This window comes from Crinia signifera, chromosome 7 (assembly GCF_055691185.1).
Source record: "Crinia signifera chromosome 7, ASM5569118v1, whole genome shotgun sequence".
Lineage (NCBI taxonomy): Eukaryota > Metazoa > Chordata > Amphibia > Anura > Myobatrachidae > Crinia > Crinia signifera.
The window spans coordinates 106,198,050-106,222,126 of NC_139223.1; the positions used below are offsets into that span (position 1 = coordinate 106,198,050).

General features: G+C 42.5%; 32 non-coding genes and 7 pseudogenes across 32 annotated transcripts; all 39 read right to left on the reverse strand.

Moving 5' to 3' along the window:
* Positions 1–332: 332 nt before the first annotated feature.
* On the reverse strand, positions 333–451 carry LOC146022767 (5S ribosomal RNA). Its single transcript, XR_014452209.1, has one exon. It is a non-coding gene; the product is annotated as a 5S ribosomal RNA (ribosomal RNA).
* Positions 452–796: 345 nt separating this feature from the next.
* LOC146021783 (5S ribosomal RNA) lies at positions 797–915 on the reverse strand. Its single transcript, XR_014451260.1, has one exon. It is a non-coding gene; the product is annotated as a 5S ribosomal RNA (ribosomal RNA).
* Positions 916–1,260: 345 nt separating this feature from the next.
* Positions 1,261–1,379, reverse strand: LOC146021808 (5S ribosomal RNA). Its single transcript, XR_014451284.1, has one exon. It is a non-coding gene; the product is annotated as a 5S ribosomal RNA (ribosomal RNA).
* A 346-nt stretch (positions 1,380–1,725) lies between these two features.
* LOC146023291 (5S ribosomal RNA) lies at positions 1,726–1,844 on the reverse strand. Its single transcript, XR_014452714.1, has one exon. It is a non-coding gene; the product is annotated as a 5S ribosomal RNA (ribosomal RNA).
* A 347-nt stretch (positions 1,845–2,191) lies between these two features.
* LOC146022154 (5S ribosomal RNA) lies at positions 2,192–2,310 on the reverse strand. Its single transcript, XR_014451621.1, has one exon. It is a non-coding gene; the product is annotated as a 5S ribosomal RNA (ribosomal RNA).
* Positions 2,311–2,654: 344 nt separating this feature from the next.
* On the reverse strand, positions 2,655–2,773 carry LOC146025036 (5S ribosomal RNA; annotated as a pseudogene).
* A 345-nt stretch (positions 2,774–3,118) lies between these two features.
* LOC146024342 (5S ribosomal RNA) lies at positions 3,119–3,237 on the reverse strand. The gene has a single exon (XR_014453727.1). It is a non-coding gene; the product is annotated as a 5S ribosomal RNA (ribosomal RNA).
* A 346-nt stretch (positions 3,238–3,583) lies between these two features.
* Positions 3,584–3,702, reverse strand: LOC146024281 (5S ribosomal RNA). The gene has a single exon (XR_014453667.1). It is a non-coding gene; the product is annotated as a 5S ribosomal RNA (ribosomal RNA).
* Positions 3,703–4,046: 344 nt separating this feature from the next.
* LOC146022843 (5S ribosomal RNA) lies at positions 4,047–4,165 on the reverse strand. The gene has a single exon (XR_014452283.1). It is a non-coding gene; the product is annotated as a 5S ribosomal RNA (ribosomal RNA).
* Positions 4,166–4,512: 347 nt separating this feature from the next.
* Positions 4,513–4,631, reverse strand: LOC146022155 (5S ribosomal RNA). Its single transcript, XR_014451622.1, has one exon. It is a non-coding gene; the product is annotated as a 5S ribosomal RNA (ribosomal RNA).
* A 346-nt stretch (positions 4,632–4,977) lies between these two features.
* LOC146022156 (5S ribosomal RNA) lies at positions 4,978–5,096 on the reverse strand. The gene has a single exon (XR_014451623.1). It is a non-coding gene; the product is annotated as a 5S ribosomal RNA (ribosomal RNA).
* A 344-nt stretch (positions 5,097–5,440) lies between these two features.
* Positions 5,441–5,559, reverse strand: LOC146024417 (5S ribosomal RNA). The gene has a single exon (XR_014453799.1). It is a non-coding gene; the product is annotated as a 5S ribosomal RNA (ribosomal RNA).
* Positions 5,560–5,904: 345 nt separating this feature from the next.
* LOC146024344 (5S ribosomal RNA) lies at positions 5,905–6,023 on the reverse strand. The gene has a single exon (XR_014453728.1). It is a non-coding gene; the product is annotated as a 5S ribosomal RNA (ribosomal RNA).
* A 347-nt stretch (positions 6,024–6,370) lies between these two features.
* On the reverse strand, positions 6,371–6,489 carry LOC146025059 (5S ribosomal RNA; annotated as a pseudogene).
* A 344-nt stretch (positions 6,490–6,833) lies between these two features.
* LOC146022844 (5S ribosomal RNA) lies at positions 6,834–6,952 on the reverse strand. The gene has a single exon (XR_014452284.1). It is a non-coding gene; the product is annotated as a 5S ribosomal RNA (ribosomal RNA).
* A 346-nt stretch (positions 6,953–7,298) lies between these two features.
* On the reverse strand, positions 7,299–7,417 carry LOC146021809 (5S ribosomal RNA). Its single transcript, XR_014451285.1, has one exon. It is a non-coding gene; the product is annotated as a 5S ribosomal RNA (ribosomal RNA).
* A 345-nt stretch (positions 7,418–7,762) lies between these two features.
* On the reverse strand, positions 7,763–7,881 carry LOC146022845 (5S ribosomal RNA). Its single transcript, XR_014452285.1, has one exon. It is a non-coding gene; the product is annotated as a 5S ribosomal RNA (ribosomal RNA).
* Positions 7,882–8,228: 347 nt separating this feature from the next.
* LOC146023477 (5S ribosomal RNA) lies at positions 8,229–8,347 on the reverse strand. The gene has a single exon (XR_014452892.1). It is a non-coding gene; the product is annotated as a 5S ribosomal RNA (ribosomal RNA).
* Positions 8,348–8,692: 345 nt separating this feature from the next.
* On the reverse strand, positions 8,693–8,811 carry LOC146023613 (5S ribosomal RNA). The gene has a single exon (XR_014453025.1). It is a non-coding gene; the product is annotated as a 5S ribosomal RNA (ribosomal RNA).
* Positions 8,812–9,154: 343 nt separating this feature from the next.
* LOC146022924 (5S ribosomal RNA) lies at positions 9,155–9,273 on the reverse strand. The gene has a single exon (XR_014452360.1). It is a non-coding gene; the product is annotated as a 5S ribosomal RNA (ribosomal RNA).
* A 346-nt stretch (positions 9,274–9,619) lies between these two features.
* On the reverse strand, positions 9,620–9,738 carry LOC146024282 (5S ribosomal RNA). The gene has a single exon (XR_014453668.1). It is a non-coding gene; the product is annotated as a 5S ribosomal RNA (ribosomal RNA).
* A 344-nt stretch (positions 9,739–10,082) lies between these two features.
* Positions 10,083–10,201, reverse strand: LOC146022158 (5S ribosomal RNA). Its single transcript, XR_014451625.1, has one exon. It is a non-coding gene; the product is annotated as a 5S ribosomal RNA (ribosomal RNA).
* Positions 10,202–10,546: 345 nt separating this feature from the next.
* LOC146022846 (5S ribosomal RNA) lies at positions 10,547–10,665 on the reverse strand. The gene has a single exon (XR_014452286.1). It is a non-coding gene; the product is annotated as a 5S ribosomal RNA (ribosomal RNA).
* Positions 10,666–11,011: 346 nt separating this feature from the next.
* Positions 11,012–11,130, reverse strand: LOC146024656 (5S ribosomal RNA; annotated as a pseudogene).
* Positions 11,131–11,474: 344 nt separating this feature from the next.
* On the reverse strand, positions 11,475–11,593 carry LOC146023773 (5S ribosomal RNA). Its single transcript, XR_014453179.1, has one exon. It is a non-coding gene; the product is annotated as a 5S ribosomal RNA (ribosomal RNA).
* A 345-nt stretch (positions 11,594–11,938) lies between these two features.
* LOC146022159 (5S ribosomal RNA) lies at positions 11,939–12,057 on the reverse strand. The gene has a single exon (XR_014451626.1). It is a non-coding gene; the product is annotated as a 5S ribosomal RNA (ribosomal RNA).
* Positions 12,058–12,401: 344 nt separating this feature from the next.
* On the reverse strand, positions 12,402–12,520 carry LOC146021810 (5S ribosomal RNA). The gene has a single exon (XR_014451286.1). It is a non-coding gene; the product is annotated as a 5S ribosomal RNA (ribosomal RNA).
* A 346-nt stretch (positions 12,521–12,866) lies between these two features.
* LOC146024283 (5S ribosomal RNA) lies at positions 12,867–12,985 on the reverse strand. The gene has a single exon (XR_014453669.1). It is a non-coding gene; the product is annotated as a 5S ribosomal RNA (ribosomal RNA).
* A 344-nt stretch (positions 12,986–13,329) lies between these two features.
* On the reverse strand, positions 13,330–13,448 carry LOC146022847 (5S ribosomal RNA). Its single transcript, XR_014452287.1, has one exon. It is a non-coding gene; the product is annotated as a 5S ribosomal RNA (ribosomal RNA).
* Positions 13,449–13,794: 346 nt separating this feature from the next.
* LOC146024269 (5S ribosomal RNA) lies at positions 13,795–13,913 on the reverse strand. The gene has a single exon (XR_014453655.1). It is a non-coding gene; the product is annotated as a 5S ribosomal RNA (ribosomal RNA).
* A 344-nt stretch (positions 13,914–14,257) lies between these two features.
* On the reverse strand, positions 14,258–14,376 carry LOC146024888 (5S ribosomal RNA; annotated as a pseudogene).
* A 345-nt stretch (positions 14,377–14,721) lies between these two features.
* On the reverse strand, positions 14,722–14,840 carry LOC146023778 (5S ribosomal RNA). Its single transcript, XR_014453184.1, has one exon. It is a non-coding gene; the product is annotated as a 5S ribosomal RNA (ribosomal RNA).
* A 346-nt stretch (positions 14,841–15,186) lies between these two features.
* LOC146024703 (5S ribosomal RNA) lies at positions 15,187–15,305 on the reverse strand (annotated as a pseudogene).
* Positions 15,306–21,341: 6,036 nt separating this feature from the next.
* Positions 21,342–21,460, reverse strand: LOC146023903 (5S ribosomal RNA). Its single transcript, XR_014453304.1, has one exon. It is a non-coding gene; the product is annotated as a 5S ribosomal RNA (ribosomal RNA).
* Positions 21,461–21,806: 346 nt separating this feature from the next.
* On the reverse strand, positions 21,807–21,925 carry LOC146024356 (5S ribosomal RNA). Its single transcript, XR_014453740.1, has one exon. It is a non-coding gene; the product is annotated as a 5S ribosomal RNA (ribosomal RNA).
* A 345-nt stretch (positions 21,926–22,270) lies between these two features.
* LOC146024889 (5S ribosomal RNA) lies at positions 22,271–22,389 on the reverse strand (annotated as a pseudogene).
* Positions 22,390–22,734: 345 nt separating this feature from the next.
* On the reverse strand, positions 22,735–22,853 carry LOC146023779 (5S ribosomal RNA). The gene has a single exon (XR_014453185.1). It is a non-coding gene; the product is annotated as a 5S ribosomal RNA (ribosomal RNA).
* A 346-nt stretch (positions 22,854–23,199) lies between these two features.
* Positions 23,200–23,318, reverse strand: LOC146024704 (5S ribosomal RNA; annotated as a pseudogene).
* Positions 23,319–23,662: 344 nt separating this feature from the next.
* LOC146023904 (5S ribosomal RNA) lies at positions 23,663–23,781 on the reverse strand. Its single transcript, XR_014453305.1, has one exon. It is a non-coding gene; the product is annotated as a 5S ribosomal RNA (ribosomal RNA).
* Between the last annotated feature and the right edge of the window lie 296 nt (positions 23,782–24,077).

Below are 24,077 nucleotides of genomic sequence, written 5' to 3' on the forward strand. Positions count from 1 at the left end.
TTTTTTGCCCTCTTCTACTTCTATCACCAGGTAAGCTAATAAAAAAGTTTCGTAACTGTTTTTGCTTACTGAAAAAAATCATGTGTTGGCAATGTAAAAAGACCTACAGGACATGATATTAGCAGGGGATCTTAAATTAAACTACTAAAGAGGCTCAACACTGTTTAGCTGCCAAAAGCAGTTGGAATTGGGCCTAAACAGTGTGGTAAGTCTTTAGGTGATGGCTATTGTGTATGTTTGACCTCTTCTAAATGTCTGTGCTGGCAATAAAAAGAAAAAGTTTCCAATTTAAATAGATAGAGAATAAAAACAATTTGCCAGTAATGTGAAAAAACCTACAGCACCAGGTGTTCCCATGTGGTCTCCCACCTAAGTACTAACCAGGCCCAACACTGCTTAGCTTCCAAGATCAGACGAGATTGGGCCTATCCAATGTGGTATGGCTGTAGGTGAGATATATGCTCTTTTTTGCCCTCTTCTCTTCTATCACCAGGTAAGCTAATAAAAAAGCTTCCTAACTGTTTTTGCTTACTGAAAAAAATCATGTGTTGGTAATGTAAAAAAGACCTACAGGACATGATATTAGCAGGGGATCTTAAATGAAACTACTAAAGAGGCTCAACACTGTTTAGCTGCCAAAAGCAGTTGGAATTGGGCCTAAACAGTGTGGTAAGTTTTTAGGTGATGGCTATTGTGTCTGTTTGACCTCTTACAAATGTCTCTACAGGCAATAAAAAGAAAAAGTTTCCAATTTAAATAGCTAGAGAATAAAAACAATTTGCCAGTAATGTGAAAAAACCTACAGCACCTGGTATTCCCATGTGGTCTCCCACCCAAGTACTAACCAGGCCCAACACTGCTTAGCTTCCAAGATCAGACGAGATTGGGCATATCCAATGTGGTATGGCTGTAGGTGAGATACAGCCACTTTTTTGCCCTCTTCTACTTCTATCACCAGGTAAGCTAATAAAAAAGTTTCGTAACTGTTTTTGCTTACTGAAAAAAATCATGTGTTGGCAATGTAAAAAGACCTACAGGACATGATATTAGCAGGGGATCTTAAATTAAACTACTAAAGAGGCTCAACACTGTTTAGCTGCCAAAAGCAGTTGGAATTGGGCCTAAACAGTGTGGTAAGTCTTTAGGTGATGGCTATTGTGTATGTTTGACCTCTTCTAAATGTCTGTGCTGGCAATAAAAAGAAAAAGTTTCCAATTTAAATAGATAGAGAATAAAAACAATTTGCCAGTAATGTGAAAAAACCTACAGCACCTGGTGTTCCCATGTGGTCTCCCACCCAAGTACTAACCAGGCCCAACACTGCTTAGCTTCCAAGATCAGACGAGATTGGGCCTATCCAATGTGGTATGGCTGTAGGTGAGATACATGCACTTTTTTGCCCTCTTCTACTTCTATCACCAGGTAAGCTAATAAAAAAGTTTCGTAACTGTTTTTTGCTTACTGAAAAAAATCATGTGTTGGCAATGTAAAAAGACCTACAGGACATGATATTAGCAGGGGATCTTAAATTAAACTACTAAAGAGGCTCAACACTGTTTAGCTGCCAAAAGCAGTTGGAATTGGGCCTAAACAGTGTGGTAAGTCTTTAGGTGATGGCTATTGTGTCTGTTTGACCTCATCCAAATGTCTGTACTGGCAATAAAAAGAAAAAGTTTCCAATTTAAATAGCTAGAGAATAAAAACAATTTGCCAGTAATGTGAAAAAACCTACAGCACCTGGTGTTCCCATGTGGTCTCCCACCCAAGTACTAACCAGGCCCAACACTGCTTAGCTTCCAAGATCAGACGAGATTGGGCCTATTCAATGTAGTATGGCTGTAGGTGAGATACATGCACTTTTTTGCCCTCTTCTACTTCTATCACCAGGTAAGCTAATAAAAAAGTTTCCTAACTGTTTTGGCTTAATAAAAAAAATCATGTTTTGGTAATGTAAAAAGACCTACAGGACATGATATTAGCAGGGGATCTTAAATGAAACTACTAAAGAGGCTCATACACTGTTTAGCTGCCAAAAGCAGTTGGAATTGGGCCTAAACAGTGTGGTAAGTCTTTAGGTGATGGCTATTGTGTCTGTTTGACCTCTTCCAAATGTCTGTACTGGCAATAAAAAGAAAAAGTTTCCAATTTAAATAGCTAGAGAATTAAAAACAATTTGCCAGTAATGTGAAAAAACCTACAGCACCAGGTGTTCCCATGTGGTCTCCCACCCAAGTACTAACCAGGCCCAACACTGCTTAGCTTCCAAGATCAGACGAGATTGGGCCTATCCAATGTGGTATGGCTGTAGGTGAGATACATGCTCTTTTTTGCCCTCTTCTCTTCTATCACCAGGTAAGCTAATAAAAAAGCTTCCTAACTGTTTTTGCTTACTGAAAAAAATCATGTGTTGGTAATGTAAAAAGACCTACAGGACATGATATTAGCAGGGGATCTTAAATTAAACTACTAAAGAGGCTCAACACTGTTTAGCTGCCAAAAGCAGTTGGAATTGGGCCTAAACAGTGTGGTAAGTCTTTAGGTGATGGCTATTGTGTCTGTTTGACCTCTTACAAATGTCTCTACAGGCAATAAAAAGAAAAAGTTTCCAATTTAAATAGCTAGAGAATAAAAACAATTTGCCAGTAATGTGAAAAAACCTACAGCACCAGGTGATCCCATGTGGTCTCCCACCCAAGCACTAACCAGGCCCAACACTGCTTAGCTTCCAAGATCAGACGAGAGTGGGCATATCCAATGTGGTATGGCTGTAGGTGAGATACAGCCACTTTTTTGCCCTCTTCTACTTCTATCACCAGGTAAGCTAATAAAAAAGTTTCGTAACTGTTTTTGCTTACTGAAAAAAATCATGTGTTGGCAATGTAAAAAGACCTACAGGACATGATATTAGCAGGGGATCTTAAATTAAACTACTAAAGAGGCTCAACACTGTTTAGTTGCCAAAAGCAGTTGGAATTGGGCCTAAACAGTGTGATAAGTCTTTAGGTGATGGCTATTGTGTATGTTTGACCTCTTCTAAATGTCTGTGCTGGCAATAAAAAGAAAAAGTTTCCAATTTAAATAGATAGAGAATAAAAACAATTTGCCAGTAATGTGAAAAAACCTACAGCAGCTGGTGTTCCCATGTGGTCTCCCACCCAAGTACTAACCAGGCCCAACACTGCTTAGCTTCCAAGATCAGACGAGATTGGGCCTATCCAATGTGGTATGGCTGTAGGTAAGATGCATGCACTTTTTTGCCCTCTTCTACTTCTATCACCAGGTAAGCTAATAAAAAAGTTTCCTAACTGTTTTGGCTTAATGAAAAAAATCATGTTTTGGTAATGTAAAAAGACCTACAAGACATGATATTAGCAGGGGATCTTAAATGAAACTACTAAAGAGGCTCATACACTGTTTAGCTGCCAAAAGCAGTTGGAATTGGGCGTAAACAGTGTGGTAAGTCTTTAGGTGATGGCTATTGTGTCTGTTTGACCTCTTCCAAATGTCTGTACTGGCAATAAAAAGAAAAAGTTTCCAATTTAAATAGCTAGAGAATAAAAACAATTTGCCAGTAATGTGAAAAAACCTAAAGCACCAGGTGTTCTCATGTGGTCTCCCACCCAAGTACTAACCAGGCCCAACACTGCTTAGCTTCCAAGATCAGACGAGATTGGGCCTATCCAATGTGGTATGGCTGTAGGTGAGATACATGCTCTTTTTTGCCCTCTTCTCTTCTATCACCAGGTAAGCTAATAAAAAAGCTTCCTAACTGTTTTTGCTTACTGAAAAAAATCATGTGTTGGTAATGTAAAAAGACCTACAGGACATGATATTAGCAGGGGATCTTAAATTAAACTACTAAAGAGGCTCAACACTGTTTAGCTGCCAAAAGCAGTTGGAATTGGGCCTAAACAGTGTGGTAAGTCTTTAGGTGATGGCTATTGTGTCTGTTTGACCTCTTACAAATGTCTCTACAGGCAATAAAAAGAAAAAGTTTCCAATTTAAATAGCTAGAGAATAAAAACAATTTGCCAGTAATGTGAAAAAACCTACAGCACCAGGTGTTCCCATGTGGTCTCCCACCCAAGCACTAACCAGGCCCAACACTGCTTAGCTTCCAAGATCAGACGAGATTGGGCATATCCAATGTGGTATGGCTGTAGGTGAGATACAGGCACTTTTTTGCCCTCTTCTACTTCTATCACCAGGTAAGCTAATAAAAAAGTTTCGTAACTGTTTTTGCTTACTGAAAAAAATCATGTGTTGGCAATGTAAAAAGACCTACAGGACATGATATTAGCAGGGGATCTTAAATTAAACTACTAAAGAGGCTCATACACTGTTTAGCTGCCAAAAGCAGTTGGAATTGGGCCTAAACAGTGTGGTAAGTCTTTAGGTGATGGCTATTGTGTCTGTTTGACCTCTTCCAAATGTCTGTACTGGCAATAAAAAGAAAAAGTTTCCAATTTAAATAGCTAGAGAATTAAAAACAATTTGCCAGTAATGTGAAAAAACCTACAGCACCAGGTGTTCCCATGTGGTCTCCCACCCAAGTACTAACCAGGCCCAACACTGCTTAGCTTCCAAGATCAGACGAGATTGGGCCTATCCAATGTGGTATGGCTGTAGGTGAGATACATGCTCTTTTTTGCCTTCTTCTCTTCTATCACCAGGTAAGCTAATAAAAAAGTTTCCTAACTGTTTTGGCTTAATGAAAAAAATCATGTTTTGGTAATGTAAAAAGACCTACAGGACATGATATTAGCAGGGGATCTTAAATGAAACTACTAAAGAGGCTCATACACTGTTTAGCTGCCAAAAGCAGTTGGAATTGGGCCTAAACAGTGTGGTAAGTCTTTAGGTGATGGCTATTGTGTCTGTTTGACCTCTTCCAAATGTCTGTACTGGCAATAAAAAGAAAAAGTTTCCAATTTAAATAGCTAGAGAATTAAAAACAATTTGCCAGTAATGTGAAAAAACCTACAGCACCAGGTGTTCCCATGTGGTCTCCCACCCAAGTACTAACCAGGCCCAACACTGCTTAGCTTCCAAGATCAGACGAGATTGGGCCTATCCAATGTGGTATGGCTGTAGGTGAGATACATGCTCTTTTTTGCCCTCTTCTCTTCTATCACCAGGTAAGCTAATAAAAAAGCTTCCTAACTGTTTTTGCTTACTGAAAAAAATCATGTGTTGGTAATGTAAAAAGACCTACAGGACATGATATTAGCAGGGGATCTTAAATTAAACTACTAAAGAGGCTCAACACTGTTTAGCTGCCAAAAGCAGTTGGAATTGGGCCTAAACAGTGTGGTAAGTCTTTAGGTGATGGCTATTGTGTCTGTTTGACCTCTTACAAATGTCTCTACAGGCAATAAAAAGAAAAAGTTTCCAATTTAAATAGCTAGAGAATAAAAACAATTTGCCAGTAATGTGAAAAAACCTACAGCACCAGGTGTTCCCATGTGGTCTCCCACCCAAGCACTAACCAGGCCCAACACTGCTTAGCTTCCAAGATCAGACGAGAGTGGGCATATCCAATGTGGTATGGCTGTAGGTAAGATACAGCCACTTTTTTGCCCTCTTCTACTTCTATCACCAGGTAAGCTAATAAAAAAGTTTCGTAACTGTTTTTGCTTACTGAAAAAAATCATGTGTTGGCAATGTAAAAAGACCTACAGGACATGATATTAGCAGGGGATCTTAAATTAAACTACTAAAGAGGCTCAACACTGTTTAGTTGCCAAAAGCAGTTGGAATTGGGCCTAAACAGTGTGGTAAGTCTTTAGGTGATGGCTATTGTGTATGTTTGACCTCTTCTAAATGTCTGTGCTGGCAATAAAAAGAAAAAGTTTCCAATTTAAATAGATAGAGAATAAAAACAATTTGCCAGTAATGTGAAAAAACCTACAGCAGCTGGTGTTCCCATGTGGTCTCCCACCCAAGTACTAACCAGGCCCAACACTGCTTAGCTTCCAAGATCAGACGAGATTGGGCCTATCCAATGTGGTATGGCTGTAGGTGAGATGCATGCACTTTTTTGCCCTCTTCTACTTCTATCACCAGGTAAGCTAATAAAAAAGTTTCCTAACTGTTTTGGCTTAATGAAAAAAATCATGTTTTGGTAATGTAAAAAGACCTACAGGACATGATATTAGCAGGGGATCTTAAATGAAACTACTAAAGAGGCTCATACACTGTTTAGCTGCCAAAAGCAGTTGGAATTGGGCCTAAACAGTGTGGTAAGTCTTTAGGTGATGGCTATTGTGTATGTTTGACCTCTTCCAAATGTCTGTACTGGCAATAAAAAGAAAAAGTTTCCAATTTAAATAGCTAGAGAATTAAAAACAATTTGCCAGTAATGTGAAAAAACCTACAGCACCAGGTGTTCCCATGTGGTCTCGGACCCAAGTACTAACCAGGCCCAACACTGCTTAGCTTCCAAGATCAGACGAGATTGGGCCTATCCAATGTGGTATGGCTGTAGGTGAGATACATGCTTTTTTTTGCCCTCTTCTCTTCTATCACCAGGTAAGCTAATAAAAAAGCTTCCTAACTGTTTTTGCTTACTGAAAAAAATCATGTCTTGGTAATGTAAAAAGACCTACAGGACATGATATTAGCAGGGGATCTTAAATTAAACTACTAAAGAGGCTCAACACTGTTTAGCTGCCAAAAGCAGTTGGAATTGGGCCTAAACAGTGTGGTAAGTCTTTAGGTGATGGCTATTGTGTCTGTTTGACCTCTTACAAATGTCTCTACAGGCAATAAAAAGAAAAAGTTTCCAATTTAAATAGCTAGAGAATAAAAACAATTTGCCAGTAATGTGAAAAAACCTACAGCACCAGGTGTTCCCATGTGGTCTCCCACCCAAGCACTAACCAGGCCCAACACTGCTTAGCTTCCAAGATCAGACGAGATTGGGCATATCCAATGTGGTATGGCTGTAGGTGAGATACAGCCACTTTTTTGCCCTCTTCTACTTCTATCACCAGGTAAGCTAATAAAAAAGTTTCGTAACTGTTTTTGCTTACTGAAAAAAATCATGTGTTGGCAATGTAAAAAGACCTACAGGACATTTTAATTAGCAGGGGATCTTAATTTAAACTACTAAAGAGGCTCAACACTGTTTAGTTGCCAAAAGCAGTTGGAATTGGGCCTAAACAGTGTGGTAAGTCTTTAGGTGATGGCTATTGTGTATGTTTGACCTCTTCTAAATGTCTGTGCTGGCAATAAAAAGAAAAAGTTTCCAATTTAAATAGATAGAGAATAAAAACAATTTGCCAGTAATGTGAAAAAACCTACAGCACCTGGTGTTCCCATGTGGTCTCCCACCCAAGTACTAACCAGGCCCAACACTGCTTAGCTTCCAAGATCAGACGAGATTGGGCCTATCCAATGTGGTATGGCTGTAGGTGAGATACATGCTCTTTTTTGCCCTCTTCTCTTCTCTCACCAGGTAAGCTAATAAAAAAAGCTTCCTAACTGTTTTTGCTTACTGAAAAAATTCATGTGTTGGTAATGTAAAAAGACCTACAGGACATGATATTAGCAGGGGATCTTAAATTAAACTACTAAAGAGGCTCAACACTGTTTAGCTGCCAAAAGCAGTTGGAATTGGGCCTAAACAATGTGGTAAGTCTTTAGGTGATGGCTATTGTGTCTGTTTGACCTCTTACAAATGTCTCTACAGGCAATAAAAAGAAAAAGTTTCCAATTTAAATAGCTAGAGAATAAAAACAATTTGCCAGTAATGTGAAAAAACCTACAGCACCAGGTGTTCCCATGTGGTCTCCCACCCAAGCACTAACCAGGCCCAACACTGCTTAGCTTCCAAGATCAGACGAGATTGGGCATATCCAATGTGGTATGGCTGTAGGTGAGATACAGGCACTTTTTTGCCCTCTTCTACTTCTATCACCAGGTAAGCTAATAAAAAAGTTTCGTAACTGTTTTTGCTTACTGAAAAAAATCATGTGTTGGCAATGTAAAAAGACCTACAGGACATGATATTAGCAGGGGATCTTAAATTAAACTACTAAAGAGGCTCATACACTGTTTAGCTGCCAAAAGCAGTTGGAATTGGGCCTAAACAGTGTGGTAAGTCTTTAGGTGATGGCTATTGTGTCTGTTTGACCTCTTCCAAATGTCTGTACTGGCAATAAAAAGAAAAAGTTTCCAATTTAAATAGCTAGAGAATTAAAAACAATTTGCCAGTAATGTGAAAAAACATACAGCACCAGGTGTTCCCATGTGGTCTCCCACCCAAGTACTAACCAGGCCCAACACTGCTTAGCTTCCAAGATCAGACGAGATTGGGCCTATCCAATGTGGTATGGCTGTAGGTGAGATACATGCTCTTTTTTGCCCTCTTCTCTTCTATCACCAGGTAAGCTAATAAAAAAAGTTTCCTAACTGTTTTTGCTTACTGAAAAAAATCATGTGTTGGTAATGTAAAAAGACCTACAGGACATGATATTAGCAGGGGATCTTAAATTAAACTACTAAAGAGGCTCAACACTGTTTAGCTGCCAAAAGCAGTTGGAATTGGGCCTAAACAATGTGGTAAGTCTTTAGGTGATGGCTATTGTGTCTGTTTGACCTCTTACAAATGTCTCTACAGGCAATAAAAAGAAAAAGTTTCCAATTTAAATAGCTAGAGAATAAAAACAATTTGCCAGTAATGTGAAAAAACCTACAGCACCAGGTGTTCCCATGTGGTCTCCCACCCAAGCACTAACCAGGCCCAACACTGCTTAGCTTCCAAGATCAGACGAGATTGGGCATATCCAATGTGGTATCGCTGTAGGTGAGATACAGCCACTTTTTTGCCCTCTTCTCTTCTATCACCAGGTAAGCTAATAAAAAAGTTTCGTAACTGTTTTTGCTTACTGAAAAAAATCATGTGTTGGCAATGTAAAAAGACCTACAGGACATGATATTAGCAGGGGATCTTAAATTAAACTACTAAAGAGGCTCAACACTGTTTAGTTGCCAAAAGCAGTTGGAATTGGGCCTAAACAGTGTGGTAAGTCTTTAGGTGATGGCTATTGTGTATGTTTGACCTCTTCTAAATGTCTGTGCTGGCAATAAAAAGAAAAAGTTTCCAATTTAAATAGATAGAGAATAAAACAATTTGCCAGTAATGTGAAAAAACCTACAGCACCTGGTGTTCCCATGTGGTCTCCCACCCAAGTACTAACCAGGCCCAACACTGCTTAGCTGCCAAGATCAGACGAGATTGGGCCTATCCAATGTGGTATGGCTGTAGGTGAGATGCATGCACTTTTTTGCCCTCTTCTACTTCTATCACCAGGTAAGCTAATAAAAAAGTTTCCTAACTGTTTTGGCTTAATGAAAAAAATCATGTTTTGGTAATGTAAAAAGACCTACAGGACATGATATTAGCAGGGGATCTTAAATGAAACTACTAAAGAGGCTCATACACTGTTTAGCTGCCAAAAGCAGTTGGAATTGGGCCTAAACAGTGTGGTAAGTCTTTAGGTGATGGCTATTGTGTCTGTTTGACCTCTTCAAAATGTCTGTACTGGCAATAAAAAGAAAAAGTTTCCAATTTAAATAGCTAGAGAATAAAAACAATTTGCCAGTAATGTGAAAAAACCTAAAGCACCAGGTGTTCTCATGTGGTCTCCCACCCAAGTACTAACCAGGCCCAACACTGCTTAGCTTCCAAGATCAGACGAGATTGGGCCTATCCAATGTGGTATGGCTGTAGGTGAGATACATGCTCTTTTTTGCCCTCTTCTCTTCTATCACCAGGTAAGCTAATAAAAAAGCTTCCTAACTGTTTTTGCTTACTGAAAAAAATCATGTGTTGGTAATGTAAAAAGACCTACAGGACATGATATTAGCAGGGGATCTTAAATTAAACTACTAAAGAGGCTCAACACTGTTTAGCTGCCAAAAGCAGTTGGAATTGGGCCTAAACAGTGTGGTAAGTCTTTAGGTGATGGCTATTGTGTCTGTTTGACCTCTTACAAATGTCTCTACAGGCAATAAAAAGAAAAAGTTTCCAATTTAAATAGCTAGAGAATAAAAACAATTTGCCAGTAATGTGAAAAAACCTACAGCACCAGGTGTTCCCATGTGGTCTCCCACCCAAGTACTAACCAGGCCCAACACTGCTTAGCTTCCAAGATCAGACGAGATTGGGCCTATCCAATGTGGTATGGCTGTAGGTGAGATGCATGCACTTTTTTGCCCTCTTCTACTTCTATCACCAGGTAAGCTAATAAAAAAGTTTCCTAACTGTTTTGGCTTAATGAAAAAAATCATGTTTTGGTAATGTAAAAAGACCTACAGGACATGATATTAGCAGGGGATCTTAAATTAAACTACTAAAGAGGCTCAACACTGTTTAGCTGCCAAAAGCAGTTGGAATTGGGCCTAAACAGTGTGGTAAGTCTTTAGGTGATGGCTATTGTGTCTGTTTGACCTCTTACAAATGTCTCTACAGGCAATAAAAAGAAAAAGTTTCCAATTTAAATAGCTAGAGAATAAAAACAATTTGCCAGTAATGTGAAAAAACCTACAGCACCAGGTGTTCCCATGTGGTCTCCCACCCAAGCACTAACCAGGCCCAACACTGCTTAGCTTCCAAGATCAGACGAGATTGGGCATATCCAATGTGGTATGGCTGTAGGTGAGATACAGCCACTTTTTTGCCCTCTTCTACTTCTATCACCAGGTAAGCTAATAAAAAAGTTTCGTAACTGTTTTTGCTTACTGAAAAAAATCATGTGTTGGCAATGTAAAAAGACCTACAGGACATTTTAATTAGCAGGGGATCTTAAATTAAACTACTAAAGAGGCTCAACACTGTTTAGTTGCCAAAAGCAGTTGGAATTGGGCCTAAACAGTGTGGTAAGTCTTTAGGTGATGGCTATTGTGTATGTTTGACCTCTTCTAAATGTCTGTGCTGGCAATAAAAAGAAAAAGTTTCCAATTTAAATAGATAGAGAATAAAAACAATTTGCCAGTAATGTGAAAAAACCTACAACACATGGTGTTCCCATGTGGTCTCCCACCCAAGTACTAACCAGGCCCAACACTGCTTAGCTTCCAAGATCAGACGAGATTGGGCCTAACCAATGTGGTATGGCTGTAGGTGAGATACATGCTCTTTTTTGCCCTCTTCTCTTCTATCACCAGGTAAGCTGATAAAAAAGCTTCCTAACTGTTTTTGCTTACTGAAAAAAATCATGTGTTGGTAATGTAAAAAGACCTACAGGACATGATATTAGCAGGGGATCTTAAATTAAACTACTAAAGAGGCTCAACACTGTTTAGCTGCCAAAAGCAGTTGGAATTGGGCCTAAACAGTGTGGTAACTCTTTAGGTGATGGCTATTGTGTCTGTTTGACCTCTTACAAATGTCTCTACAGGCAATAAAAAGAAAAAGTTTCCAATTTAAATAGCTAGAGAATAAAAACAATTTGCCAGTAATGTGAAAAAACCTACAGCACCAGGTGTTCCCATGTGGTCTCCCACCCAAGCACTAACCAGGCCCAACACTGCTTAGCTTCCAAGATCAGACGAGATTGGGCATATCCAATGTGGTATGGCAGTAGGTGAGATACAGCCACTTTTTTGCCCTCTTCTACTTCTATCACCAGGTAAGCTAATAAAAAAGTTTCGTAACTGTTTTTGCTTACTGAAAAAAATCATGTGTTGGCAATGTAAAAATACCTACAGGACATGATATTAGCAGGGGATCTTAAATTAAACTACTAAAGAGGCTCAACACTGTTTAGTTGCCAAAAGCAGTTGGAATTGGGCCTAAACAGTGTGGTAAGTCTTTAGGTGATGGCTATTGTGTATGTTTGACCTCTTCTAAATGTCTGTGCTGGCAATAAAAAGAAAAAGTTTCCAATTTAAATAGCTAGAGAATAAAAACAATTTGCCAGTAATGTGAAAAAACCTACAGCACCAGGTGTTCCCATGTGGTCTCCCACCCAAGTACTAACCAGGCCCAACACTGCTTAGCTTCCAAGATCAGACGAGATTGGGCCTATCCAATGTGGTATGGCTGTAGGTGAGATACATGCTCTTTTTTGCCCTCTTCTCTTCTATCACCAGGTAAGCTAATAAAAAAGCTTCCTAACTGTTTTTGCTTACTGAAAAAAATCATGTGTTGGTAATGTAAAAAGACCTACAGGACATGATATTAGCAGGGGATCTTAAATTAAACTACTAAAGAGGCTCAACACTGTTTAGTTGCCAAAAGCAGTTGGAATTGGGCCTAAACAGTGTGGTAAGTCTTTAGGTGATGGCTATTGTGTATGTTTGACCTCTTCTAAATGTCTGTGCTGGCAATAAAAAGAAAAAGTTTCCAATTTAAATAGATAGAGAATAAAAACAATTTGCCAGTAATGTGAAAAAACCTACAGCACCTGGTGTTCCCATGTGGTCTCCCACCCAAGTACTAACCAGGCCCAACACTGCTTAGCTTCCAAGATCAGACGAGATTGGGCCTATCCAATGTGGTATGGCTGTAGGTGAGATGCATGCACTTTTTTGCCCTCTTCTACTTCTATCACCAGGTAAGCTAATAAAAAAGTTTCCTAACTGTTTTGGCTTAATGAAAAAAATCATGTTTTGGTAATGTAAAAAGACCTACAGGACATGATATTAGCAGGGGATCTTAAATGAAACTACTAAAGAGGCTCATACACTGTTTAGCTGCCAAAAGCAGTTGGAATTGGGCCTAAACAGTGTGGTAAGTCTTTAGGTGATGGCTATTGTGTCTGTTTGACCTCTTCAAAATGTCTGTACTGGCAATAAAAAGAAAAAGTTTCCAATTTAAATAGCTAGAGAATAAAAACAATTTGCCAGTAATGTGAAAAAACCTAAAGCACCAGGTGTTCTCATGTGGTCTCCCACCCAAGTACTAACCAGGCCCAACACTGCTTAGCTTCCAAGATCAGACGAGATTGGGCCTATCCAATGTGGTATGGCTGTAGGTGAGATACATGCTCTTTTTTGCCCTCTTCTCTTCTATCACCAGGTAAGCTAATAAAAAAGCTTCCTAACTGTTTTTGCTTACTGAAAAAAATCATGTGTTGGTAATGTAAAAAGACCTACAGGACATGATATTAGCAGGGGATCTTAAATTAAACTACTAAAGAGGCTCAACACTGTTTAGCTGCCAAAAGCAGTTGGAATTGGGCCTAAACAGTGTGGTAAGTCTTTAGGTGATGGCTATTGTGTCTGTTTGACCTCTTACAAATGTCTCTACAGGCAATAAAAAGAAAAAGTTTCCAATTTAAATAGCTAGAGAATAAAAACAATTTGCCAGTAATGTGAAAAAACCTACAGCACCAGGTGTTCCCATGTGGTCTCCCACCCAAGCACTAACCAGGCCCAACACTGCTTAGCTTCCAAGATCAGACGAGATTGGGCATATCCAATGTGGTATGGCTGTAGGTGAGATACAGCCACTTTTTTGCCCTCTTCTACTTCTATCACCAGGTAAGCTAATAAAAAAGTTTCGTAACTGTTTTTGCTTACTGAAAAAAATCATGTGTTGGCAATGTAAAAAGACCTACAGGACATTTTAATTAGCAGGGGATCTTAAATTAAACTACTAAAGAGGCTCAACACTGTTTAGTTGCCAAAAGCAGTTGGAATTGGGCCTAAACAGTGTGGTAAGTCTTTAGGTGATGGCTATTGTGTATGTTTGACCTCTTCTAAATGTCTGTGCTGGCAATAAAAAGAAAAAGTTTCCAATTTAAATAGCTAGAGAATAAAAACAATTTGCCAGTAATGTGAAAAAACCTACAGCACATGGTGTTCCCATGTGGTCTCCCACCCAAGTACTAACCAGGCCCAACACTGCTTAGCTTCCAAGATCAGACGAGATTGGGCCTAACCAATGTGGTATGGCTGTAGGTGAGATACATGCTCTTTTTTGCCCTCTTTTCTTCTATCACCAGGTAAGCTAATAAAAAAGCTTCCTAACTGTTTTTGCTTACTGAAAAAAATCATGTATTGGTAATGTAAAAAGACCTACAGGACATGATAATAGCAGGGGATCTTAAATTAAACTACTAAAGAGGCTCAACACTGTTTAGCTGCCAAAAGCAGTTGGAATTGGGCCTAAACAGTGTGGTAAGTCTTTAGGTGATGGCTATTGTGTCTGTTTGACCTCTTACAAATGTCTCTACAGGCAATAAAAAGAAAAAGTTTCCAATTTAAATAGCTAGAGAATAAAAACAATTTGCCAGTAATGTGAAAAAACCTACAGCACCAGGTGTTCCCATGTGGTCTCCAACCCAAGCACTAACCAGGCCCAACACTGCTTAGCTTCCAAGATCAGACGAGATTGGGCATATCCAATGTGGTATGGCAGTAGGTGAGATACAGCCACTTTTTTGCCCTCTTCTACTTCTATCACCAGGTAAGCTAATAAAAAAGTTTCGTAACTGTTTTTGCTTACTGAAAAAAATCATGTGTTGGCAATGTAAAAAGACCTACAGGACATGATATTAGCAGGGGGTCTTAAATTAAACTACTAAAGAGGCTCAACACTGTTTAGTTGCCAAAAGCAGTTGGAATTGGGCCTAAACAGTGTGGTAAGTCTTTAGGTGATGGCTATTGTGTATGTTTGACCTCTTCTAAATGTCTGTGCTGGCAATAAAAAGAAAAAGTTTCCAATTTAAATAGATAGAGAATAAAAACAATTTGCCAGTAATGTGAAAAAACCTACAGCACCAGGTGTTCCCATGTGGTCTCCCACCCAAGTACTAACCAGGCCCAACACTGCTTAGCTTCCAAGATCAGACGAGATTGTGCCTATCCAATGTGGTATGGCTGTAGGTGAGATGCATGCACTTTTTTGCCCTCTTCTACTTCTATCACCAGGTAAGCTATTAAAAAATTTTCCTAACTGTTTTGGCTTAATGAAAAAAATCATGTTTTGGTAATGTAAAAAGACCTACAGGACATGATATTAGCAGGGGATCTTAAATGAAACTACTAAAGAGGCTCATACACTGTTTAGCTGCCAAAAGCAGTTGGAATTGGGCCTAAACAGTGTGGTAAGTCTTTAGGTGATGGCTATTGTGTCTGTTTGACCTCTTCCAAATGTCTGTACTGGCAATAAAAAGAAAAAGTTTCCAAATTAAATAGCTAGAGAATAAAAACAATTTGCCAGTAATGTGAAAAAACCTAAAGCACCAGGTGTTCTCATGTGGTCTCCCACCCAAGTACTAACCAGGCCCAACACTGCTTAGCTTCCAAGATCAGACGAGATTGGGCCTATCCAATGTGGTACGGCCGTAGGTGAGTGTGGCCGGAGAGCCCGGCACACGGGGTTAATGGCGGCTACAGCACTGAAGGGGTTAACTCTCCGTGCTTTGCCGTTATTCAGAACAAGGGCACTTACCCTGTTTTAAACTGTATGAGTAGCACTGAGCTGGGCAGGACCCCTGCTGCAGTGATGATGTAAGTTATAGCACTGAGCTGGGCACCCGGCACACATATCATATGTATTTATGTAATATATGTTTGGCACTGAGCTAGGACTGCATCATATATTGTGTATATTGTATTGAATATTGAGGAATGCATTATGGACTTACAATGCACTTTGTACATTTCTGGGGGGAAGGAATTTAGCAAACAAACAAACAAACAAGGTCTGTGAGTGTCCAAAACACAGCAGGGAGTAGGCTCTGTGTCTGAAGCCCTGTGTAAAAGGTGATAAGGAAATTTGTGTACCATATGTGATGGGTCCCTGAGCCCAGGACATCCTGTGTGTGAGGTGTTGATGAGGCACAGACATTTGTGTTTCGTTATGTAAACATGCTACCAGGAGATAAATATCTCCCCTGTTCCTGAAAGTTATATATTCTAAGGAAATTGGATTTATCCTTTGTAGTATGTAATCTTGGTTCGTTATGCACGGGAAGTAACGTATCAGATTGAGATACAAATTGTAAATGTATGGGGGAGGATCTGACAATGTCAAAGAGTTTTCTGCCTATATAAGCAGGGCTCTGTGAGCCCAAAGTTGTACTTCTGCCTGTATCTGAATGCTGTAACAACATCTGTATGCTGTATACCTCTGAAAGGAGAAGGGATCTTTTCAGATCCATTGGCAATAAACCATCTTTTGCCCAAGAAGTCTGCTTCATCTGCGACCAACAGAATTAATGCAATAATTCCGTTCTCCGGCTGTTCTGGGTATAGCATCCAGCGTCTCCGAGTCTCCGCTCTGCCAGCTACCAAAGCAGAGGTCTGGTCCGTGACCAGTGGGGGACCAGTCGACACCAGCAGTGTGTCGACGCAGGTAGTACTCAGGGCCAGCGGTTGGGCCTGAGGAGGTATCCGTGGTTCCAGACGCCACGTAGTAGGAGTCTGGTGGTGGCAGCGATAACCCCGCCCACTGCGTAGTGGGTGGAGTCAGTAACAGGCGGTTACTGACGGTAGCAGGGAATCCCCTATTGGCCAGGTCCCGTGAGACCAGAAACCGCTATCTGTGGACCCGAAGGGCGTAGCCAGAGCTAAGGGCAGGCGTCCGGTCACAGAAATTGGTGGCAAGCCGGTGGGATAACCCAGGCGGTTCTTCAGTCACCGATTGGAGAAGCCGCGTTACTCAGAGAAGAGTAACGGCAGCCAGGAGAACGCGCAAGATGGCGGACTTCAATGGAATGTCGAAGTATGACCTCGAGATCGTGTGTCGGGAGAAGGGTGTGGATATCCCTTCCAAAGCAACTGTAAACGAAATGAGGGCGGCGCTCAAGCGCTTGGAGGAGTCGAGTTGGGAGGAGGTGCAGTACGCTGATGGTGACCGTGTCCAGGAGGACAGCCACACAGAGGACCTTCATCTGGACCCGGTGAGACTCACAAGCCCCGCCCCCTCTAGCAGCAGCCACGTTTCCCAACATTCCCTAGCAGGGCCAGGATCCCCGCGTCCCAGGGTGGACGGCGCGGATAGCCTAGCGGATCGGCTAGCGGAATTAGGGGAGAGGGCAACGGAACAAGAACGCATGCTCATCATCCGGATGTGGCATGCGGAGCGGGCAACACAGGCTGTGGTACCCCAAGGACCGTTGTCAGCTGCTACCCCCCGAGTGGGACGGATTCAGTTTGCCAAGTTTGCCGACAGCGATGGGGACATTGATGGACATTTGCAAGTTTTTGAGAGGACTTGTAAACTCCATGATTTGCCCAAACAGGAGTGGGTAAGACACCTTGTACCCACCCTGCATGGTGAGGCCTTGGAGGCCTATCGAGGAGTGGCCAATGAGGACTGTGGGGACTATGATGTTGTCGCCAAGGCCCTCCTCCAACGGTTTTTTGTAACTCCTGAGTCCTACAGGAAAAAGTTTCGGGACTTGCCAAAGAATCCGGGCAGCACCCACGAGCAGTTTGCCACCCAGCTGCGGCAGTACTTGGTGAAGTGGGTGCAGGAATCAAAGGCCACAACCTGGGACACCCTGATTGATGTGATCTGCAGGGAGCAGTTCTACCGCAGGTGTGCCCAGGAAGTGAAGGAGTGGGTGCTAGATCGGGAGCCAACGAGCATAAAGATGGCTGCCCAGCTAGCGGACAAGTATGTGGCAATTCGGTCACAGGGGCTGAAACGCCCAAGTAGCAGCCCACTACAAAGGACTGTACCACCAGGGGGACACCCCTCTTCAGCTCATCGCCCCCCAAAGCAAGCATCTTCCAACCCGGGTGCTCTTGGCCAGCAATCGCCCCGCAGCGTCCCTGCGAGTAATCAGGGATCATCGGAGTCCCACCTGGTCAAGAAGTGCTACAGCTGTGGGAAAATCGGACATCTGAGGATGAACTGTCCCACACTGCCGGCACCCCAGATTCGCGCTACCAATCCGAATGCTGGATCCCGGCTTGCTTGCTTGACCCGTGGAGATGAGCCCACAGAGACTGTACCCCCTCCAGTCAGTCCAATGGAGTGTGGTGAGAAGCAGGCAGACTCTGCTGATAGAGTCACCTGCATGGCCATGCGGCCTCTACAGAATATGTGGCGGCACCTGCAGTCGGTCCAAGTGGGGCCCCTTCAGGGGGAAGGCCTGAGAGACTCTGGGGCCTCAATCACTGTGGTGAGCCCCAGACTGATTGATCCTGCTGCAATCTTGCAGGGTCGCACTGCCAAAGTTACAATGGCAGATGGAGCGGAGCGAGAGGTACCCATGGCCAGAGTCTACCTGGATTGGGGTGCTGGACCAGAGTTGCGAGATGTTGCCATCATGGATGGCCTCCCAACAGATGTAGTCCTGGGGAATGATCTTGGGGGTGGAATCGTTACTACATTTGCTAACGCCATCGCCTGGAGTCAAGCTGCCAGACTACAGTCCTTACCATCAACACCAGCACAGCCCAGCCCAGAGGAAAAGACCACAGCGGCCAGACAACTGCCAGCACAGCCAACCACAGCATCAACCAGCCCAGAGGAAAAGACTACAGCGGCTAGATCAGCGCATCTCCCCAGCATGCCTTTTGCCTCTGGTGTGCCTACGTCCCCTAGCAACGCAGAGGATGTGTGTGCCAGCTTGTTGTATCCTGTGGGGGTACCCAGCGTTGCTCCTGTTCCTAGTGGTTTACCAACTCCAGCGGTGAGTATGAGTGACCACACTGACCTTTACATGACTGACCCAAACCAGAATGAACCTAGACATCCCAACCTAGATGCCCCTGTAGAGTGTCCCCCTTTAGGAGAAAGTGAGGGGCACTGGCAGGGGGTTCAGGAGGCTCCGCTCTCTGACCCATCCCTGACAGGCATATGGTGCCAAGCTCGCAGCGGCCTTGATGGGGTGGGGGTGGGGAGTGTGCCCGGGCAGGAAGGGTTCAGGCCCCGGGTAGACAGGAAGGTAGAAGGGGATACACCAGAGAGATTGGGTTCCCCAAGACGTAGGTCCTTTGAGGAGGACAGGAGGGCAGGTCTGACAGTTGTTGCAGACGGGTGCCCGGGAGAAGTGACAGGGGTGCAGTGCCTGGAGGATAGTGTGGGAGGGGACAGGGGTAGGCCCAGACCAGTGAAGGTAGAGGCGACCAGAGGCTGTCCCCAGCCCACAACCCCCAGACAGGTACTGACCTTAGAAACTGTAAGGCCCTACAGACCAGTTGTCCCTGACTCTAGTTTGGTAGTGACGTCCCTTACAGTAGTGACTAGGAAGGGTCTTCCCAAGACAGTGGACTGTACACCTGCTTGTGAGTTGGCATTCCAGTCGCTGAAGGAGGCTCTGGTACCAGCTCCAGTGCTGATGATGCATATTTATTACCAGGACATTGTGGTACGGACTATTGCGTCACTGCACGGACTGGGAGCAGTACTGAGCCAGGAGGAGCCATGTGGGCAGGAGCACCCTGTGGCTTGTGTGAGCAGAATACTGCTATGGTGGGAGGTGGGGTATGCCACAATTTGGACACACTGGGTGGCAATTGTGTATGCAGCAGGCCAGCTTTGGCACAGATGGTGCCACTGGCACCGCACTGGGGTGAAGGAACACCCACCTGATGAAGGTTTGCCCCCTTCATTGGGGGAAACAGACAGACTGTTGTTGTGGGGCCTTGGACTTGGACACTGTGGTGACTGTGTGGACTTTCAGCACCAACCGGATATGGCCCACTGCAGTCTGGAGGAACTGTCTAGGCTGGGGGCCAACACCCCCAGGCACTCCCAGTAACCCCCAAATGGGCTGCGGGACCAGGAGCCAAGTCGTTGGGACATGGCCCTCTGGTTTCCCGCTTGAAGGGGGGGGGAGAAGTGTGGCCGGAGAGCCCGGCACACGGGGTTAATGGCGGCTACAGCACTGAAGGGGTTAACTCTCCGTGCTTTGCCGTTATTCAGAACAAGGGCACTTACCCTGTTTTAAACTGTATGAGTAGCACTGAGCTGGGCAGGACCCCTGCTGCAGTGATGATGTAAGTTATAGCACTGAGCTGGGCACCCGGCACACATATCATATGTATTTATGTAATATATGTTTGGCACTGAGCTAGGACTGCATCATATATTGTGTATATTGTATTGAATATTGAGGAATGCATTATGGACTTACAATGCACTTTGTACATTTCTGGGGGGAAGGAATTTAGCAAACAAACAAACAAACAAGGTCTGTGAGTGTCCAAAACACAGCAGGGAGTAGGCTCTGTGTCTGAAGCCCTGTGTAAAAGGTGATAAGGAAATTTGTGTACCATATGTGATGGGTCCCTGAGCCCAGGACATCCTGTGTGTGAGGTGTTGATGAGGCACAGACATTTGTGTTTCGTTATGTAAACATGCTACCAGGAGATAAATATCTCCCCTGTTCCTGAAAGTTATATATTCTAAGGAAATTGGATTTATCCTTTGTAGTATGTAATCTTGGTTCGTTATGCACGGGAAGTAACGTATCAGATTGAGATACAAATTGTAAATGTATGGGGGAGGATCTGACAATGTCAAAGAGTTTTCTGCCTATATAAGCAGGGCTCTGTGAGCCCAAAGTTGTACTTCTGCCTGTATCTGAATGCTGTAACAACATCTGTATGCTGTATACCTCTGAAAGGAGAAGGGATCTTTTCAGATCCATTGGCAATAAACCATCTTTTGCCCAAGAAGTCTGCTTCATCTGCGACCAACAGAATTAATGCAATAATTCCGTTCTCCGGCTGTTCTGGGTATAGCATCCAGCGTCTCCGAGTCTCCGCTCTGCCAGCTACCAAAGCAGAGGTCTGGTCCGTGACCAGTGGGGGACCAGTCGACACCAGCAGTGTGTCGACGCAGGTAGTACTCAGGGCCAGCGGTTGGGCCTGAGGAGGTATCCGTGGTTCCAGACGCCACGTAGTAGGAGTCTGGTGGTGGCAGCGATAACCCCGCCCACTGCGTAGTGGGTGGAGTCAGTAACAGGCGGTTACTGACGGTAGCAGGGAATCCCCTATTGGCCAGGTCCCGTGAGACCAGAAACCGCTATCTGTGGACCCGAAGGGCGTAGCCAGAGCTAAGGGCAGGCGTCCGGTCACAGTGAGATACATGCTCTTTTTTGCCCTCTTCTCTTCTATCACCAGGTAAGCTAATAAAAAAGCTTCCTAACTGTTTTTGCTTACTGAAAAAAATCATGTGTTGGTAATGTAAAAAGACCTACAGGACATGATATTAGCAGGGGATCTTAAATTAAACTACTAAAGAGGCTCAACACGGTTTATCTGCCAAAAGCAGTTGGAATTGGGCCTAAACAGTGTGGTAAGTCTTTAGGTGATGGCTATTGTGTCTGTTTGACCTCTTACAAATGTCTCTACAGGCAATAAAAAGAAAAAGTTTCCAATTTAAATAGCTAGAGAATAAAAACAATTTGCCAGTAATGTGAAAAAACCTACAGCACCTGGTGTTCCCATGTGGTTTCCCACCCAAGTACTAACCAGGCCCAACACTGCTTAGCTTCCAAGATCAGACGAGATTGGGCCTATCCAATGTGATATGGCTGTAGGTGAGATACATGCACTTTTTTGCCCTCTTCTACTTCTATCACCAGGTAAGCTAATAAAAAAGTTTCCTAACTGTTTTGGCTTAATAAAAAAAATCATGTTTTGGTAATGTAAAAAGACCTACAGGACATGATATTAGCAGGTGATCCTAAATGAAACTACTAAAGAGGCTCATACACTGTTAAGCTGCCAAAAGCAGTTGGAATTGGGCCTAAACAGTGTGGTAAGTCTTTAGGTGATGGCTATTGTGTCTGTTTGACCTCTTCCAAATGTCTGTACTGGCAATAAAAAGAAAAAGTTTCCAATTTAAATAGCTAGAGAATAAAAACAATTTGCCAGTAATGTGAAAAAACCTACAGCACCAGGTGTTCCCATGTGGTCTCCCACCCAAGTACTAAGCAGGCCCAACACTGCTTAGCTTCCAAGATCAGACGAGATTGGGCCTATACAATGTGGTATAGCTGTAGGTGAGATATATGCTCTTTTTTGCCCTCTTCTCTTCTATCACCAGGTAAGCTAATAAAAAAGCTTCCTAACTGTTTTTGCTTAATAAAAAAAATCATGTTTTGGTAATGTAAAAAGACCTACAGGACATGATATTAGCAGGGGATCTTAAATGAAACTACTAAAGAGGCTCATACACTGTTTAGCTGCCAAAAGCAGTTGGAATTGGGCCTAAACAGTGTGGTAAGTCTTTAGGTGATGGCTATTGTGTCTGTTTGACCTCTTCCAAATGTCTGTACTGGCAATAAAAAGAAAAAGTTTCCAATTTAAATAGCTAGAGAATAAAAACAATTTGCCAGTAATGTGAAAAAACCTACAGCACCAGGTGTTCCCATGTGGTCTCCAACCCAAGCACTAACCAGGCCCAACACTGCTTAGCTTCCAAGATCAGACGAGATTGGGCATATCCAATGTGGTATGGCAGTAGGTGAGATACAGCCACTTTTTTGCCCTCTTCTACTTCTATCACCAGGTAAGCTAATAAAAAAGTTTCGTAACTGTTTTTGCTTACTGAAAAAAATCATGTGTTGGCAATGTAAAAAGACCTACAGGACATGATATTAGCAGGGGGTCTTAAATTAAACTACTAAAGAGGCTCAACACTGTTTAGTTGCCAAAAGCAGTTGGAATTGGGCCTAAACAGTGTGGTAAGTCTTTAGGTGATGGCTATTGTGTATGTTTGACCTCTTCTAAATGTCTGTGCTGGCAATAAAAAGAAAAAGTTTCCAATTTAAATAGATAGAGAATAAAAACAATTTGCCAGTAATGTGAAAAAACCTACAGCACCTGGTGTTCCCATGTGGTCTCCCACCCAAGTACTAACCAGGCCCAACACTGCTTAGCTTCCAAGATCAGACGAGATTGTGACTATCCAATGTGGTATGGCTGTAGGTGAGATGCATGCACTTTTTTGCCCTCTTCTACTTCTATCACCAGGTAAGCTATTAAAAATTTTTCCTAACTGTTTTGGCTTAATGAAAAAAATCATGTTTTGGTAATGTAAAAAGACCTACAGGACATGATATTAGCAGGGGATCTTAAATGAAACTACTAAAGAGGCTCATACACTGTTTAGCTGCCAAAAGCAGTTGGAATTGGGCCTAAACAGTGTGGTAAGTCTTTAGGTGATGGCTATTGTGTCTGTTTGACCTCTTCCAAATGTCTGTACTGGCAATAAAAAGAAAAAGTTTCCAAATTAAATAGCTAGAGAATAAAAACAATTTGCCAGTAATGTGAAAAAACCTAAAGCACCAGGTGTTCTCATGTGGTCTCCCACCCAAGTACTAACCAGGCCCAACACTGCTTAGCTTCCAAGATCAGACGAGATTGGGCCTATCCAATGTGGTACGGCCGTAGGTGAGATACATGCTCTTTTTTGCCCTCTTCTCTTCTATCACCAGGTAAGCTAATAAAAAAGCTTCCTAACTGTTTTTGCTTACTGAAAAAAATCATGTGTTGGTAATGTAAAAAGACCTACAGGACATGATATTAGCAGGGGATCTTAAATTAAACTACTAAAGAGGCTCAACACGGTTTATCTGCCAAAAGCAGTTGGAATTGGGCCTAAACAGTGTGGTAAGTCTTTAGGTGATGGCTATTGTGTCTGTTTGACCTCTTACAAATGTCTCTACAGGCAATAAAAAGAAAAAGTTTCCAATTTAAATAGCTAGAGAATAAAAACAATTTGCCAGTAATGTGAAAAAACCTACAGCACCTGGTGTTCCCATGTGGTTTCCCACCCAAGTACTAACCAGGCCCAACACTGCTTAGCTTCCAAGATCAGACGAGATTGGGCCTATCCAATGTGATATGGCTGTAGGTGAGATACATGCACTTTTTTGCCCTCTTCTACTTCTATCACCAGGTAAGCTAATAAAAAAGTTTCCTAACTGTTTTGGCTTAATAAAAAAAATCATGTTTTGGTAATGTAAAAAGACCTACAGGACATGATATTAGCAGGTGATCCTAAATGAAACTACTAAAGAGGCTCATACACTGTTAAGCTGCCAAAAGCAGTTGGAATTGGGCCTAAACAGTGTGGTAAGTCTTTAGGTGATGGCTATTGTGTCTGTTTGACCTCTTCCAAATGTCTGTACTGGCAATAAAAAGAAAAAGTT